This window comes from Equus caballus, chromosome 18 (assembly GCF_041296265.1).
Source record: "Equus caballus isolate H_3958 breed thoroughbred chromosome 18, TB-T2T, whole genome shotgun sequence".
Classification (NCBI taxonomy): Eukaryota; Metazoa; Chordata; class Mammalia; order Perissodactyla; family Equidae; genus Equus; species Equus caballus.
The window spans coordinates 40,104,645-40,117,026 of record NC_091701.1 but is presented as its reverse complement, the minus strand read 5'-3'; the positions used below and the strand labels follow the sequence as shown (position 1 = coordinate 40,117,026).

The 12,382-nt window shown below is 38.2% G+C and overlaps 1 protein-coding gene across 49 annotated transcripts in view; it reads right to left on the bottom strand.

The window, feature by feature from the left end:
- PKP4 (plakophilin 4) overlaps positions 1-12,382 on the bottom strand; it is a 228,323-nt gene that overhangs the window by 127,238 nt on the left and 88,703 nt on the right. The gene's annotated exons all lie outside the window — the stretch shown is intronic.

Sequence of the window (12,382 nt, the reverse complement as noted above, 5' to 3'; positions counted from 1 at the left end):
GGTTTTTAAGAGACAATTTCCTTAGAATCTATTCATACAATCAGAATTTTCGGGACTATTTATTTCAAGCAAGAAAATAGAACATAATCATAATACAACGGAATCATGCAATGTTATTATCTAGTGGACACCCGTTGCTTTGCCACCTACCATCTTTTTACCTTTCTTCTCGATACGGCATTCTGATTTTCCTGTGGGAAAACCTACTTTCCCTATTCCTAGACCATGTGATTTTGGCATATCAACAGTAGGGTTGGCCAAGGCATAGAGAAAGTGGCAAGATAAACAGACAGGAGTTTTTAATGAAGATGAAGAATTATTTCTAAGACAGTACCAAAGAAGAGAGCTAAAGGACAGGGGGTTTTGGTCTAAGAATACAATGTTTAAAGGAAACCATAATAAGATGGTGGGGCAGGCAAAGGATAACATTTATGACATCCTCACTCCAAAAGGGAGAAAATGGAAGGAAAAGGAGTCACCAACCCCAAGTAGTTTCAAAACCCAGGAGGGCAAGGTCTCAAGGCATGGAATACTACTCTGTGGCTTGACAAGGCTCTACCCTCGGAGACATTTTTCCTTTTGCTTGAAGGGTAGTACATACTTGCACCTGAGGAGCTTTGCAGGCCATAACCATAACAAATTGCCACAAACCTGGAGGATTAGAAGTGTAGTCTCACAGTTCTGGAGGCCAGAAATTTGAAATTAGTTTCACTTGGCTGAAATCAAGGTGTAAACTGGGATATACTCATTCTGTCTTTTGCCTCTTACAGCTGCTGGTGGTTGCTGGCTTACCTTGGCTTGTAGCCATATTGCAATTTCTGTCTCCACCATCACATTGCCTTCTCTTCCGTAGATGTGTAAAATCCCCCTCTGCCTCTCTCTTATATGGATGTTTGTGAAGGCATTAGAAGTGAACTGGATAATCCAGGATAATCTCCCTCTCTCAAGGCCCTTAACTTAATTACATCCAGAAAGATCTCTTTTCCAAATAAAGTAACATTTAGAGGCTTCCTCTATCCTCCTCTATCTATTTAGGACCTCCTATCTTGGGAGAGGGGAGAATTATTTTGCCCAACACATTCACAATATAGATGCACAGCATATTAATTTACTGCAAGTTTATCATGTCTATAAAAAAAAGTGTTAAAATTGAATTTGGCCCTTTCAACAAGACCATTTGTTACTTAATATTGTAATAAAAGGCTGCAAAATTACTTTTCTAAAGCTATCATGTTAGTAAGCACTGGTAAATTTGTAAATATAAATAGTTGCCAAGATTTTAAAAAATTTTCAGCAGAAAATCAAAAGACTTTAGGAACAGATATGCTTTTACTTTAAAAGGAATCTACTCTTTAGGAAAATACTGTTTTCCCCCTTAGACGCTAGGGTAAATAAGTGGCTGGCATCTCTCTTTTAAAACTTACTTATATTCAGTTTACACTTTCACTCTTTGGGATAAAGAAGGGCGAGGGTGATCAAATAACAGATGGGAGAATGTGGGCTGCGATGGTTTTAGAGGAGCAGCAGGCAGCTAAGGCCCCGCCAATTTGATCAGTTACCCTGGGAGTGGCTTCACAGTCAAGAAGTTGCCCCCTCCCCCACGCCCTGACCCCCAGTGCATTTGCTGATACGGGAAAGAAGGAAAGACTGAGAGAAGCACTCGCAGTGCTAAACAAATTAATGCTTCTCTCTCACAACCTAGAAGCAAACAGTTTGGGGGTTCTCTGTCTAGAGCTGTATTGGCCAAATAAAAACTGTGTCCTTGTTAATAGCTTTAATTGCTTTGGTAAAGTTGACCCAAAGACCACAGGCCTGATAGGAATTTTAACACTAAGAAAGGAAATTGTTCTTTTCCATTTAAGCCTAGCAGGGAAGCCAGAGGTGCATTAGAGAATGATCATTAATACTTGATAGTGAAAAGAATAAATAATGACAACGAAGGAATTGTAGTTTTTTTTTTTTAAGATTTTATTTTTTTCCTTTTTCTCCCCAAAGCCCCCCAGTACATAGTTGTGTATTCTTCGTTGTGGGTCCTCCTAGTTGTGGCATGTGGGACGCCGCCTCAGCGTGGTCTGATGAGCAGTGCCATGTCCGCGCCCAGGATTCGAACTAACGAAACACTGGGCCGCCTGCAGCGGAGCGCGCAAACCCAACCACTCGGACACGGGGCCAGCCCCCGAAGGAATTGTATTTTTAAGATGTTATTCTAAAGTGATTCCTGCAAGTCACTTTGAATATATAGCTGTATTTTTGACACAAACAAGCAGAAATAAGCAGCAAAGCAAGTAATCTGTTTACTCTGTTACTTGCATCTTTCAAAGGCCTGGTTGCCCAGCCTGTGAATTTCCTGGTAGGGCACCCCATTCTTTTCCCAGAAGTCTATAAGCTTTCTCTCAAAGCACTCATCTTGCAAATCTAAACTAATGAAGTACCAATAAACACTGAATACTTAAAACATAAATGCCCAGTCCTGTATAAATGTAAAAATCCACAGCTATGGAATTTTAGTGATATGAGCAGTTTTGAACACTGTTTCTCACAGCAACAGAGAATGCCAGGAATTCTCTATTGGGTCTGAGCAGGAATTCTCTCTGAGTCTGTAAAATTGGTAAGGTCTTATATTAGGATCCTAAGCAGCCACACTTGACACAGTGCAGCCAGAGAGTAGCACTGGAGATCACCCCATCAGGGAGTCGCAGCCATGGCGGCAGAGTGCTTTCTATATCTTCATGGTGGTTATAAGACTGTATTCATTTGTTAAAATTCATAGAACTACTGACTGAAAGGATACATTTTATTGTATGTAAATTATACCTCAATAAACCTGCCTTAAAAAGAGTAATACACATCTTTATATTTTCTTTTTTATTAAGTTATGGCATTTTAACCTATGGTGCCTTGCTTATAATTCTGGCAATACCACTATAGATCACTCGCTAATCCGCCTCGATGCACACTGCAAACAGACTTCTACATTTCAGGAAACATTTCTCCACATTATTAGACTGTCCGATTTAACTTCTCCTTGGCAGTAGAATAAATTTTTTTCCCGAGAGAGCTATAAATGTAACTTTGGAGCAGAGCCACAGAAGGGGCCTCAGGAGAGTGAGGTTTTGATTCTCCATGTGTGCCTGACATTTCTGCTATTTTTTCCTCTAGTTGTTGGGACAATACTATTACCATTAGCTACAGTGCTCTGAGGTAAAATGCTACTTACATTAGGTTGAATCATTTTAGACCCCCTTTTAAAAACCACAACCATATATATTAGGCATAATCGTCAATATTTTTAACAACTTAGATGTTTTCTTTCCATAAATTCATACCATTTTTAAAGCAAAGATTGAAAGAAAAGTTTTATCAAAGTAAGCTACCATATGTTCAATAAAATCACAGTCGTTAAATAGAGAAAACTTTTTAATTTCAACTTTTGCTAGTAAATGCAAAGTATGGGCATTGAAATATTAATGACCCTTTTCAAAGTGGTCAACATGAGAGATTAAAATCGTGGGCTATGTAGTTAAATCAATCTCTACCTTCCCCCTCTTTATTAGTACAATATAAATGAGGAAAACAGTTGCCTGTTTTCAATTCCAAATTTGTCTATTTAAAATAAATTTTATAGGAAGATAAAGCATATTTTCTACCAATAAAAAAGCTAAAATGCGTTTGAGCCAGTCTCTGATGATTCTGTCAACATCTTACATGCAGGGCTACCATGGAGGGGAGATGACGACCAGCCTTCACTCTTCCAGGAACAGGGAGCTAAAAAACGGTGGCGGCAGAATCTCACGTTGAGCACGAGACCACTGAAAGCACTGACGTTTGCAGGGTAACTGCGTCAAGGAAATGGATCAAGTGTTGGTGGTGACTGATATACCCCAAGAGACATGGAGGTCTTAGAGCGATACATGGGCAGTTGACAATTAGCCCTAACAAATCCTATCTAGGTCTGTTTGGATATCTTTGGAATGTCTGTGTTCCTTCCAACAGCCCCATCCAGGAAACAAAAAAGTCATACTGTTCAAAACTTAGAAACAGATTTGTACAGAGAGGAAAATGCTAGGCAAATGGCCCAGCTAGATAAGATCAAAGGTATCTGTATGTTGTCAAGGTACAGAAATACACCAGTCAAAATGTGTTGGAATATTATGGTGTATAGCACAGCCTGAAAGGCAACCAAAGTGTTTGCTCCATCTTGGTAATCATGGTCCAGAGATATGGGTTAGGACATTTTATGCACATAAGGGACCAGAGGAAAGGAGATACCTAAATTTTAGCTTATTCAAATTCATCTACGTGTGTTAAACCGAGGGGGAAGAGAAAGTGGGAGAAAGCACATGATACTGTCTCTCCCATTACTGTTACTTTAAACCTAGATTACTTGGTGTAGGTGGTCTATGCTGGGTTTTTCCACTGTAAAGCTACATTTTTCCCCTTTTGTAATTAATAATATCTTGTGGGGAGATACTCTGAGACTATGTAAATAGATTATGCAAATATCTTGTTTCTCATCATACTTACCGACTAGTTTTAGCAGCCATTGGTGATTCTTGCCTGAAATAATTATTAGTATGGTGATTGCCAAATGTGGGATTTTCCCCCAATTCCATCATTTTAGGATTAATTTTTCACAAGCAGACATACTAGATAATTCTGAGGAAGGCAGTCTATCAACCACATCCCAAGAAATCGTGATCTGGTCTTTACTACCTGAGAGTAAGGCTGCCAGAGGAAGGCTGGACCATTCCATTAAGACCCTCTACAAGAAGGAAGCAGTCCCATCTGCCAAAATACCAGGTCTGGTGTGTATTGATTAAACACCAATTGATTTCAAACATTTCACAGGAAAACTGTAGGTAAATGAACGGGGTAGGGGGGAGGCTTAAATTTCTTCTCTCTTCCAGGATACCTCTACATCCAGTTACCAGAGATGTTACAAATAAGAGCACACTGATGCATCCCCTGGCTTAACCACAGCTCTTGATCCAAACAAACCAACAAAACCAAATGCATGAACTCTTAGCAAGAAGGCAAAGATGACTCAATGAGCTATTAGGGAAAAAAAAAAAAAAAAAAAAAAAGGACGAAATATAGATGACATCAGAGGGCGAGTGTACCTAACTACTTGTAGGAGCAGTGGTCCCCAAAGTGCTGACTAGCAAACGCTTAGGGAAGAAGTCTACATCTGGTGGGGGTTGGGGCAGGCACATTCAACCAAAGCACTCATTCCTCCCAGGGATGTAGGTGCGGGTCACCGAGAATCTTCCCTAAACTCTGAAAAATACGGCAACACAATTTTAAAGAATTAAAAAGCAGAATACACTGACTCAAGTTTATTTTTCAGATGTGAAATAAAACATGATCCTCCGCTGTAAAAGTACCCTCTGGTAATAGTGGAAACTTAACATTTATGGAGTCGTATAACCTAAAGCAATTTCTTCAGCATTAACATAGAGAAGCCAAATACAAATATTACATCTTTCCACAGAGTTAATGTTTTACTTAGCCACCAATTCTGTTTCTTCATAAGTAAACAGGAATATAACTGTTTCAATCTTAAAATACTCCTGAAGCATAAGATGTTATTTCCATAATCCTGATCCTCAAATAGATGAGTCAGGCTTGATTTTATTAAAACTACCAACACAGGCTTCCTTATGTTATTTCATTAAAATTGCTTCCTATGTAAAGTACTACACAGACAGTTAATCATCTGAATGCCTGTCTGCCATCCAAAAGACTTTATCTGTAATCCAGCCATGGCGATTCCACCGCACACATTCCTCTCCAATAGAAAAATAAATGTTAGGATGAACAGAACTAAAACAAAGATTTTACATTCGACAGCTTCACTCAGCTTTGGCTGGACTTGAACTCTGGCCCTGGCGCCTCGCTGGCCGAACTCCAGGGAGCTGCGTTCTTCTGCTCCTGTTATGCCACCTTCTTTCTATCTTTCTCACTCAGGCATTTGCTCAAAAATATTTATTGGGTGCATGCTGGAAGTGAAAAAGCGTCTCCCAAAGAACCCGTGCTTCGCTGCATCTCACAGTCCACTTTAACCCAGTCATACCGAGACTTTTAAACACGGGTTAGTATTTTTTACTTTAAAGTCAACTCTGGTGAGCTACAACTTACATACAATAAAACACATCCATTTTAAAGGCGCAGAGTTTGATGGGTTTTACTAAGTGTGCATAGCAATGAACCACAACTCCGATCAGATTGAGGATATTCCGTCACCCTCCAAAAGCTGCCTAAACTCCTCTGCAGTACCACCCCCCCCACCACCACAACCATGGATTTGCTTTCTGTTGTTACAGATGAATTCTGCCTGTTCTAAAATTTTACGTAAATGGAATAATGTAATATGTATTCTTTTATGTCTGACTTCTTTAACCCAGCATATTTTTGAGATTCACCCATGTCATTGTGCATATCCGTGATTTCTTTATTCTTCTTGAGCAGTATGAATATGTTTATTCATTCACCTGACAGACAATTAAGTTGTTTTTAATTTGGGGGTGCTGTGAACATTCGTATATAAGTTTTTGTGTGGAAATATTTATTCCATTCATTCCTGGGTTATACCCAGGAGAACTTCTGGGTCACATGGCAAGTGTACGGTTAACTTTATAAGAAATTGCCAAGCTGTTTTCCAGCCTGGTTGCATCCATCTTACACTTGCACGGGCAAAAAAAAAAAATAAAAACCATCCAGGTCACAGGTCATACAAAAACAGCTGATAGACCAAATTCGGCTGCAGTTTGCTGACTCCTGCACTGGAGTCTTCTACATAGAAAATGACGTCCTCTGCGTAGAAAGGTAGTTTTCCTTTTCCCTTTCAATCGGTGTGCTTTTTATTTCTTTTTCTTGCCTTACCAAACTGGCTAAAACTTACAGGGAATGTATTTAGTCTTTCATCATTAAATATAATATTAGCTTTTGGTTTTTCATAAATGCCCTTTATCATAGTTTGCTGAGACAATTCATTGTGAACGGGTATTGAATTTTAACAAATGCTTTTCCTCTATCCATTGAGATAATAAGACGGGTTTTCTCCTTCTTTCTATTAATATGGCAAATTACATTGCTTAATTTTCAAATGCTAAGCCAAACTTGCTTTCTTGGGATAAACCACACTTGGTCATGATGAATTATCTTTTTACATTATTTTTGGATTGGACTTTGTAATACTTTATAAAAGATTTTTGCATTTATATTTACGTGAGATATTGGTTTGTAGTTTTCCTGCCTTGTAAGGTCTCTGTGGTTTCAGTATAAGTATAATGTCACCTATACCCTTGAAAATTAAAATATATTTCAGGTTCTTCTTTCCTCGATTAGTCTGCTTTTTCTCTTTAAAATACGCAAAAGAACACAAATTTGCATTTCACAAGTAACTCTCTTGATAAAATTCTTGAAACATACTCTCCATATATGAGTTACTACCCTTATTTAATACTTATATTTTAAAAATGAGTGCAAAGTTCAAGGCAGATTGGTCAGACTCCAAAGGCCATTCTTTGAATCGCCATGCCATACAGCCCCTGACTACCTTGCCAGTAGGGAAGTTGGAATGCTGAGTGCCTTTCCTAAAATCATTCAGTGTCTAGTGATAGAATGGACACTTTGAAAGAAAAAAAACAAGCGCCTTTGACTTACTCTAGCCTTGTGCTTTGTGATTCCAACTCGTTTCTTACCTTTGACCACCTAAACTTTGGTATTTCAGCCATTTGTGTATATGTTCCAGGCCTATTTTTGTACTGTCTCTCTATCCATAAGTCATACCCCACTGCTTTTTACTCATAATCTGTGCCCTCAAGGTTCCCCAGGCTGTTTTTCTATGCTTATCTTCTATCTACCCAGCTGCACCGCCTGAGAGGGAATCTTTTTCTCAGAGGTGAAATTAGACTGAATTTGACTCCTCAGTTGGGCTGCCCACCACTACATTTCTTGGCTCATGCCCTATGCTGCTCCTCTCTCAACAAAAATTTTACTTTTCTTTCCGATATACTGAGGTCAACCAAACTCCCAAATATCTTTTGACTACTTAGAAAAGGAAGATGCCAAAAGCACCAGGTTTTAAACATGCAATGCCTATTGCTTTTGTCACCTAACGATCTTTTCCTAAGCATTTCCTATTTGCATGACTCTGAAGGCATAATAAATAGAGACAGTTTTCATAATCTTTCAAGGAAAGTAAAGCAAAAATCTGCAGAAAAATGATGTTTGAACAAAAGAAAACAAAACTATATGAAAAAATAAATTGAGGAAAGAACTTCATACAGCAAAGGAATTCAAAAAAGATTGATGTTTGAAAACTTTTTCTTACTCATTTAATACTATTTAGAATGTATCACAAAGCATTCTCTACTTAAAGAAAATTCAGTTCAAATAAACCCAAGAATGGTGACACCAATTCAGTATACATTTTAAAAATAATATGTCAGTCCAACGCAGAGTTGGACAGGTAGTAGCCAGACGTCAAAATGTATTCTAGGTATATCAGTTTAATCTGAATTTACAGCTGATTTTTTTCAAGATTCAAACTAGTAAGAATAATCTAGCATCTATCTCAACCAAAAATATGTTTCTAATGTTGAAATACTGTCAAAGCTATTGCATATAAGCCTTTCTTGATTGATCATGAGAGAAACGATATTCAGGAGAAATTGAGTCCTGGGAATTACATGAAGAAAGCAATCACAATTCTTGGCATTTATGTAGCAATTTCACTTTCATAGAATTCTTATAAACACTGAACTAATTAAATCATGCAAGGCACTTGTGAAATTTCATCAACAGTTTACAGACAGGAAAAACTATACTACCAGGTTTGAATCAAATATGACCTTAGCTGGTAAATATGCAGAGAGATATATATATATTGATTATACATAAATGAATAGCTATAATTGCTCATGGAGATGAGGAAAAACTCTTGGTAGAAGGTTTAAATAAGCGTGAAGATTATGAACTGAATGCAAGTATTATTAGGAAAATCCTAACTGCTGCATCTGCTTAGACCCCATAATAGATTTGCTGTGTTACCATAGAAAGCACTAAACTCATGAGATTTAATTAATGCTCTGTACTGTGTAACAAGGGCACTTCCCCTCTAGCAGTTTACAGCTTCAAAGAACAGACTTACCCATACCTCAAATTTTTAAAACTCTTCTCCATCTCCCTTTCTTTGAACAAACAATAGGAGACATTGCTGCTCATGGGGTTGTAGGAAGAGCAAAAAGGACAAAACTGACACAGCAGGAAAAGGAAACAGATGTTAAAGTAAGGAATACAGAGGAGGCCCAGGCTCCTGCTGAGAAGCCACGCCCCTGAGCTGCTGAGAAGCCACGCCCCCGAAGGGAGAAGGGATGAAAGGTTTCCTCCTGAGGGTACAAAGCTGATCCTGAGTAATTCGCAACTGCCTGTGCTCAGTGGCTTCCAAATAAATGTGGAAGCTAGGCCTGCTCTCTTTCATGCCTTGGTCTCAAGACTACAAGTGCTGGATCTCTGCGTGCCCAGTGGCACTGGGCATTCATGTGTAGGTGATGGAACTAGATCCTGGTCCCGTGAATGAGAGGCCCTGGAGGGGAGAAGGCTCTGGGTGGGACAGTGGAGTTGTATTCATTAGGCTCCAGCTTCCTTAAATGTCACTTCACTGTTACTGCTCTCCGTTTCCACGTGCAGGTAAAGAGGGCTCTCTCTTGACATGGTTTCTGCTCTCCTAAAGTCCTGAATGAGGATGACTGTGAACTTGTCCAACAGTTAGTTATCTATGCGTAACATATGTGTATATACCAAGTTGGATGAATGAGTGGATGAGAAAACAGGACCTTCTGGCTTCTGGTGGCATCTCCACTTCAGACCACATTCACTAATCAGTGCAAAAGGAATCACCAAACAAAGCAAATTCTTCATTACTGTCACTGTCTCCTTTATGCTGCTTACACATCAATGGAATGAAACAAATACAATATAACCGGGACTTCTCCTGTTGAGCTGGGGGCGGGGGAGGAGGTGGAATAAGAGAATATTTATGGTAGGGAGAACCAAATTTAGATTTCTAACTTGAAAATACTTGAGGCCTAAATAACTCTAATCGTTATTTCTTAGTGCACAATGCTACATAATACTACTTCCTAAATGGAAATAACTTTATTCTTCTTTTGCCGACTATAAGGATATCATAACAATGCTTTATAACAATAATTTTTACAACTTAGAGGATTTCTAAGTGCTTTTATTCTCAAGTCTCACAATGCCCTTATATGCAATAGACAGGCAACTAATTACTCTTATCCCCAATCCCTATCACCCAAAAGATGACAGGCTTGGAAATACTATGTGGCCTAGAGTCACACAGCTAGGAAGTGGTTTTGCTTCAGCTAAGCAAGGCTTGCCTGACTCCTGGCAAGAGCACCAGCTCAGCAACTGGTGGCAGAATGGGGAGAGACAGACTCTCCTGCTAATTACTTATGAACTGTGTGACCATGAACAGATACTTAACCCATTTACACCTCAGTTCTCTCATATTTAAAATGAGATAATCCCCATAATTTCTCAATTACAGGGCAATGGGGAATTAGATGAGGTACACACACTGCCTGGCCCGCAGTAAGTGCTCAGTAAACACTAATTATTCTATCAACAAAATCCTACCTTGCCTCTCTGGTAAGGATAACTAGACGGGTAGAACTAGTCTAGTTTCTCAGGGTTGTTCTTCCTTGTTATGGACTTTTAATGCATTTCTTCTCAAAACTGGCTACATGGATCCTTTGTACTATTTAATTGTGTTTCATTTCTGTGTCATCTTTGAGTAAAGAACTGTTCCACAGGATTAAAATTTCTGGATATTCAAAGTTCATCCTTCAAATGTCAATTTATTTTCTAATTTCAAATACTCCTAAGGCATTATACTTTTTCCTGACTTGTTAAATAGAATATATAGAACACACACACTTTTCTTGATAATTGAGAGCATCACTATGGACCTTCACAACCACACGGAGACATCAGTAATCCCTGGGCCTGCCTTTCGGCTGTTCTGGCTCCTCCCCTGATGTAGGGATGTCAGCTGGTGCTCTCACCGTTCCTCTTCTAATTTTGATCTCCATTCTTTCTCCTTCCTGCCCTTTGGTCACTCTCCTCACTTTATCCCCACTCCCCACGCCTTAGCCAAATCTGCACATCTAAAACACAGTCTACAAAAATAAAAGATAACCAAATTACGTATTTTAAACTACAGTGAATAAGGTTGAGGGTGAAGGCCTAAAGAGAAAAATATAGGATATTTGTAGTTATTCAGAGACATTTTCATTGTAATTTTTAGTATTTTTCAAATGCTGAAGTTGCCAGTAGCGTGATATCCAAACAAATGCATGTGTGTGCATGCACATGGGTGTGCATAAGTGTGTGTGTGTGCTACATATGAAGGGACTGGGTACCTGGAGGGTAGCTGATATAGTCAAAATATTTTACTTTATAGTTTTGAGCATACAGACTAGAAAGGAGGAATATTTTTTAATTCAAAAGTTAAATATGATTTTGTGAAGAAATATTTGACCACGTGCCCGACACTATTCCAGGTAATGGGCATAAAAAGCTGAGTAAGAGACACCTTTCCTACTTTTATGGATGAAAATGTTTGAATTAGAAAACTGCTTTTTTTTCCCCTAAAAGGGGAATGTTTTAGTTGAGATTACAGTCTGAAGTTTACTCATTTCCAATTATAAATTGTAAAGGAAAAAGTTTTCAGGTAATGGGGGGGGAATCTGTGTTCAACATGCTTACAAGTGTAACTCTGGAGAGAAACCTGATATTATAAAAATATATTTAAATTTAAGACCCTGGGGTAGTACAATTATTTTTCCAAATGCAGGAACCGAGAAGTAAAGAAATAGAAATGAAACATTTAGGATCTCACAGAAACATTAATTATTCATACTGGGCATATTTAGCAATTTCCATTACTATATGTTGAGATGGGCATATTTAGCAATTTCCATTACTATATGTTGAGATGGTAATAGCATGAAAAGTTCAATACAAGCATTTTTTAAAAATTTAATTTCCACTACTACTTTATGAGATGGAAATCACATAAAAAGGTCAATACGAGGATTTTTAAAAAATTTTAAGCAAATTTACAGAATTTCAAAAATTGACATATTAAGGCTTAAAGGAGAGAGAAACTTAAAGAAGCATTTTAAAATAGAAATTTATTGAGAACACAATGAAATCAAATTTTATTCTATCTTCCATAGCACCTCTTTATTACAAATGTTAAATAGAGAAACAAAACCGTCTTCCAGAAAATATAAAAATTAATGTAATGACTCCGATTCTGGTCCTTTCTCAACCACCATGGAACATCCAG